Source organism: Balaenoptera physalus (genome assembly GCF_965194825.1).
Source record: "Balaenoptera physalus genome assembly, chromosome: 2".
NCBI classification, from domain to species: domain Eukaryota; kingdom Metazoa; phylum Chordata; class Mammalia; order Artiodactyla; family Balaenopteridae; genus Balaenoptera; species Balaenoptera physalus.
The window spans coordinates 57,775,561-57,782,949 of NC_138883.1; positions in this window are offsets into that span (position 1 = coordinate 57,775,561).

Below are 7,389 nucleotides of genomic sequence, written 5' to 3' on the forward strand. Positions count from 1 at the left end.
TTCATTCTATATGGATATCAAAGATGACATTCTCCCCCCACACCTCCCCCTGCCCCCCGCACGGCTTGTAGGATTGCAGGATCTTAGTTCCCGACCAGGGATCAAACCCTGGGCCCCAGCAGGGAAAGCACCGAGCCAGGGAATTCCCCAAGATGACATTCTTGTGTGGGATTTAAGGTTGGAGGGGATGGTCATGAGGATACTTGCAAGTATTACTGTCCTTACAGGACTGCCTCTAATAAGGCAGCCAGGTTTATGCTGGCCCTTCTTCAAAGGCAAACTGACTTTCCTGTGCCCTCAGAGTACAGCTCTGCTTGGAGAGAGGTCTCTTTCAAAGTGATGAGATAAATACATGTAGGTATCATCACTAAATTGATAAGGGGATATATATTTAAGACTGAACATGAATGAGAAATTTTACCTCATTCCTTAGGACTATCAAGAAGCAATATGTTTCTGCTCGAACACATATGTGTATGGGGGAGGTACAGTTTTAATTATTTTTTCAATATATTCTAGTCTGTGATTTTCACATCTGACCAAGGGAACTGTAACTTCCTTTATAATTCTAAAAATATGTGCATTTGAATTTTACTATTAATTTACTATTTGCTATGAACTCTGCGAACTCTAAGTCTCTGAGCAAGAGTGCAATTTGATTTTCTTCTTTAGTGACTGCATGCATCAGCCAAATGGTCCTGCCTAGGTGAAACTGAGCTCAGAATAAAATAAAAGCCAAGTTTAATATTTTATTTGTGTACTTTATTATTTTCAAAGCTTTTCTACACATTATTTAGGTTGGCCTTCAAAACAGTCTTAAAGAGGCAGGTAGCACTGTTATTTGATGTCATTTCCTAGGCCCAGATGTAAGCAGTCATTTGCACTAGGCCATGCCACTATTTGTAGTAGAGAATCTCTGACTCTTTATAAGTCTCCTTCCATTCAACTCTGTTTTTCTGATTTATATAAAAGTTACCAAGTCGTATCAAAGAAGAAGGGAATTGATAGCCCTAGAAAGGATGTGAGTAATAAGAAATAAACTGGAAATTTAATTCATAGGAGTCAAATTGGTAAATCACTTATGCACACTTTTTCTAATTTATTTTATAGCTAAGCTCAATATATGTTTAAATTTATCTCAACATATCAAAACTGGATAAGCTGAACAGAAAATATATTTTAATATGTAAATGAAAGTTAGAGACAGTTTCAAAATGTGCATGTATTCATACTGATGTTGGCTTGAAGTTACCATTTTTGAGATCGTTTTATTAAAATATATGTTGGTTTCCCAACCTGCCACTTCTTAATTAATGTAATAATTTAGTGGTAGTGAACACTCAAAATTAGGATGAAAATTTTCTCATCTTATCAATAAGGTTCTCTTGAATTATAATCTTCAATAAGGTTTTCTTGACTCATAATCTTAATATCTTAGTTCTGTTGGCACTCATTCCTCACTACCTTTATTGTAATTCAATATTTCACTATCTACCACCTGCATTAATACAACAGCCTCATAAATGGAATCCATGCTCCTGTCTTATCACAAGACAACATATCCTCCATATTTTCATTTCACCACCACCATAAAGATTATCTCTATAAAATGCAAATCAAATTGTGTGTCACATGTAAAATTCTAATATGGCATACAGTCCCATAAGCATCTGTCTCCCACCATTCTTCATGCCCTAAGCTGTATGCATACTAACCATATCCCTTTGAAGACAACTTTAAAATCTCTAATTATATTTACAAATCCTCAAACCAACTTGCCTTTTGGATATGTGAGGCCTCTGCATAGGATGTTTCTTCAACATGGAATATCCTTATCCCTCTTCTTTGCCTAGCTAACTTCTTATCTTCTAAATTTAGCTCAAACAACTGAGACTAAGAGGGAAACAAATTAAGAATGTGTTACATGATCAAATTGACATAACTTATAATAATAATTTATAATAACTTATAACAATTTAAAAAATTATTCTGGCTAATGTGGAAGAAGATAAACCAGTTAGGAGATGTTTTCCTTAGTCCATGACATACATGAGATTTTTAGAACAGGATGGTGGCAGAGGCAAAAATGGAACTTAGTACAGATCTGTCTGATGCCAAGCCTGTATAAGCACTGTGCTACAAAAAACCAGCATTTGAAAATAATGACTCCATCACTTACAAGTTTTATGATTATGGGAAAAGTCATTTTACCTAAGCACCAATGATCTCATCTATTTAACATGAGAATTAAATGAGATCATGTAAGTGAAGAGTTTCCACAAAAGCCTGGAATACAGCTGGTAGTCAAGAGGGGGCTTACCTTTGAAAAGTATCAAATCTGGTAAGTTTGAGGCTAATTTTAAAAGTGGGTGAGCACTTCAGCTATTGGATACAAACTTATAGAAAAAATGGCTCCCTAAATTCATATTAAACTGAAAACATGATGTTTAAAAAAAAAGGTTTAGATCATTTTAATCTTGAGCTGAAGGAAAAGAGAATGACAAGACCTGCAGTCTGTGTGTGCTCAGATCTTAGTTCGTCACACTTTTTGTTGTTTTGTTCTTGGACAAGTTAATTAACGTCTTGCATTATCAAATATTTTTGATAAAAAGGAAGGCACTAGGCTATATAAAAACAATATTTCTTCTCATTTTTGAACTGAACATCTCGATAACAAATGCCCAGTTTGTGCAGGGCATCCTATGGGGTACTACTCATGTACTAATCAGAGGTGAACATTTTGTTCAATTAACATACAAAGATATAAATAGGAAATTACCAACAATCAGAAGGAAAGGCAATGTCAAATTCTCTGAAGAATTTGCCAAACAATATCATTTTGAGGGTTTATGTTAATGAAAAATATACTTTAAAAGATATTCATTACACATATATTTATAATGGTAAATTGAGGAACAGGAAAGAACTAATGTTCAAAAACAGAAAAATGGTTAAGTGAAAAAGAGGCGACTAGAACAATATGTTCTAACCTTAAAAGTAAAAATTATATAGTATGTATTAACATAAAAAATTGGAGTTAGCTTTAAAAATAATCACAAAATACTATGCATGTTATAACTAATCATATACACCAAGTCCACACTCAAACTGCATTTCCTCTGATAAGACTTTCCTGACTCCTAAGTTTGGTTAGTCCATCATATTTTAGGCTCCCTATAATATAAACTTAATATTTATGATACTTTATGTCTATTTACCCATCTTCTTGCAAGATCCATGCACTATCCATCTACCATAATGTTCTCAGAATTCATCAAAGTACTCTAGGCTTACAAGTCACTACAATGTTTGTAAATTTAACATACTTTGCTAAAAGTAAGTTTGCATACAGCTAAGAGGTTGAAGGGAGTTATTGTGGTTAATATCTGCTGAAGTAGTAGTAAGCAATTAGGACTTTATTTTTCAACTACAGAGTTTAATTAGCATTTCATAACCTTTGTACAATAAAAGGCCAACATCAGCAGTCATTAAAAAAAAAAGTCTATTGCTTTCTATGGATTTATCTGTATACATAATATAATAATGAATAGCACTGATGATTAAAAAGACAAGTGTAATGTTCAAATATCAGAGGCAGAATTCGGGGCAAAAAGGACTATAGATTGGATTAGGAAGATTAATTCTCATGTTTTAAGACAATTTCAAACTACTGCAATTTCAGCAATTAAAATTGTTAATATTCTTTCAGAAAACTGTCTCATTAAGAGAGTTATTCCTCACTTATTTACAATAAGATAATATCTTCTTAAAATTTTTCCATGATAATCATAGATGTTTAAAAATGTATTACTCTAAAATTATTGCTAAATATTTAGAAAAATGAACATTATACATGGAGAACTTATAACTATAGAATTTAAAACTGGGATGTGGAAAAAAAAAACCTTTAATTAAAAAAAATCATCTCTTCCATAGAACTATTTATCAAGAGATGTTCAAGCATTATGTAACAAAGATAATAAATTACTGAAGTTACAGAAGTATTTTCATTCAAAATAATATTCGTTCTTGTACTTAATAGGTAACTCTTACTGTTAAAAAAAATGAGGATAAGGGATACAGTTTTTGATAGCTTGATTGAATGATTAATTGCAAAAAGTTAGCTTACTATTGGAAACCTTCATTCTAGATGTCTAACTGCAATTCGTATTCATTTTTAAAAGATGCCATATGTGAATAAACAGTTAATTCATGTACTGAACTGAAGGGGAGCTTTTAAGCTAAAATGGATGGGTCTTTAGAATTACTGGTTAGTAAGTTCATTTTTTGAAAGGCCTCACAGAAACAACATACTTGATCAATTTTTGATGGAGTCATTAAAATTCAAGTTGCCATTTTTGTCAAAATGATAAAAATGTCTCTCATCTAAAATTCTCAGACATTCAACTGAGTTAGGAACATCAGAACCAAGAGACTCATAAAATATTTTGGCTTCAAGATAGAAGACAGCTATAAAATTTGGAAACTTTCCCAACCCTATGCAATAGATTTGATGGATTCTCTTAATGATGAAGAATTAAGAGAGACAGAAGTCTAGAAAAGACTATATTTCTTAGATGCAAAGGAAATCTGAGCGTTAACTAAAGGACTTAAAAACATTTATAAGGATCATACAATATCTTTCACTCATTAAAAGATAGATAGGCATATGGGTTTCAATTTATTTTTATAGTTGAACTTTTGGGGGTCACCTTTTGAAAAGGATAAACAGAGGTGTGTTTTTCCTTCTCTGAATGTCTTGGAGTTTATTAAGATGATCTATATGAGGCTCAGATACTGTTAGACTTTTTTTGCTGAGTGATTCTACTTAGTCTTTTATTTTACTCTGGATTATAGATTTTTTTAGTTGTTAGTCTGAACTCTCAGAGAGGTAGTTACAGCCATTTTATCTGTGTTTTCTTCAAAAAGAAGCAACACCAACTAATTCTGTCTGCATGTACTTTTAGTGACTGCTGACCCTGCACGTTTATCCAATAAATGTGACTAACGGCAGATTGCCCAAAATGAGGTACAGCCCTTTAGATTCTGTAAAAGCCACACACAGAGGAATGACACTGCCAATATCACCACCAGAACCTTCCCATTAAGTGAAGACTGAACTGAAAATAAGGATAGGCCTATGTTACCGCAGTGCCATGAAAACAAAGCAGATGCTTTGCCTGAAATGAAAAAATAAAAGCTCCTTAGGGATGTTCCAATAAAATTTTTGAGTGATTAAACCTAGAAGAAATTCCTAAAGAAGAACTTAAGGAGAAACAAAAGTGATTTTCTTGGGAAACAGATCATGACAAAATTGCAGAAAAGGCCAAAATGAATTTAGATGGTTTTCTTCCAATAGACTTGTCATCCTCTCAATAAACCCTAAATTCTACAAGGAACTTTTTCCAAAACACTCTGGAAAAAAAGGTCTGAGGGTCGCTTAACACAGAGATGTTGAAAGATAAAGCTTCTTTTGGTACTTCAGAAAAAGCATTTAATAATCACCCCCTGAGTAAAGATGTAAAAAGGGTGAATTTTTCTCTTTAATCTTTGTCTTTTGGCCACCTTTCCCTTTTCAGTATCCATTCCTTAAATCACAAGACAGTAAATATCTCCATACTATCCAGGAATCTCAAATTCAATCCAACTGCAACTGGCCTTTCTGGAGTGAGAAAGAACAACTGCATTTGAGATCATTTGGCCACAATCCCAATACATGCATAATTAAACAGTTAAACTATAATGTATAATATGCTTTATACATTTAAGCCTTATGTAAGAAGAAAAGGTAAAAAACAGAATAATTTGACAAAGGAGAAGATGGTGTGCCAAAATCTAAAGGGCCTATGAAAGATAAGTGACTGATTCCTGTGATGGCTATTAAAAGTCAAAAGTGTAGGAAAAAGGAATGAAACTTCTTTTGGTTGTGAAGAGGTTATGACCAAGTAGAGTACACTACTGCTCATATATAATTACAGGAGCACTTCAGGCTTTAGTTTCAATATCATAATGCCCTTATGGAAATTCATGCATTATAGACATTCTTCTAGTTATTATTACTAGAATGTTCCTGAAAGGATGCATGTGTGTTACTTGTCCTAACGCACAATAGCAAGAGTTACATTTCACATTGTATATTTGTTATTTAACAAAGATTGAGTTCTACCAAACTATGACTTAGAAAAGGGAAGTTTTTATTGACAGAAATTGTGACAGAAAAATGAAGGCATTATATAGGAAAGATATGCAATGGTGAAAGTTCCATGGATTCCTTTGAATAATCATACTTATAAAATGGCATAACTGGGGGGACAGATATTGAAAACAATGACTGAGAGAAGCAAAGACTTACTTTTGAGTTTCCAAAAGGGACAGTCTTATAGACAATAGCAAGTCAAGCTATTTAAGTAATGTGGTGCCCTTTTATCTAATTAATGTATTATGACTATCAGTCATACTTGATACCACAGGCTTGGGTTTCTAAGAGTAAGCATTTTTTTAATAACTAGGCAAAAGCACTATCAAATAAATAACTTAGGAGAAATTTCAACCAAATACATCATAATTTTCTGTTTAGAAAATAAAAGGTTAACATTTTGAACAGTAAGTTTTTCCAACACTTTTTTTTCAGCCTAACATAAGAGAAAATAAGAATATATAAAATTGGGTAGTTAAGAGTAAACTGATTATTCCAGAGAAGAAAAGACTGTGTCTGCAGCATACAGGGACCTAGATGTGTCCTATGAAGTAGATTTACGTTTCCTGGCATAGCTTAAAAGGCTTTAAAAAGTAAAGCAATCTGGTTCAGTGGAGACCAAGAAATAGTATTTGGCCAAACTCTCTGAAATAATTACATAAATGTGGCAATTTACAGTAACCATGGCAAATATTTACCAGCTCCTGACAAATAGATGGGTTGAGGGTAAGAAAGGTATAAATTTTAAGGATGTTCTGATCCCAAAAGCATGGCACAGCAACTGGGGAATTAAGGATGACTTCTGGGTTTTAGTTTTGAGATAACTGACTAGTCTCCATGTGTCAGACAGTGAAAAATATCTGGTAAGGGTTAAAAGAGACAGGAAGATATTTTGCTCTGCCAGACCTAATTACCACATTATATGTAAGAATGAAACTTGTGAATCAAGATGCAGTCAAATGTCAACTGTCTCCAAACAACAGATGAAGCCATGCAAGCAAATGGGAGTTCAGAAAACAGGTGTTAAAACACTGGGTTCCAAAATCAGATAGCCCTGCCTTCGTATGCTGACCGTACCCTTTAACAGCAGTATTACTAGGGAATAATCTTTAAGCCTCCAATTTTCATCCCTAAAATGTGAATACTAATTCGAGGCATCTTGTTAATGTGGTCATAAAACTTAGGTGAAAGAA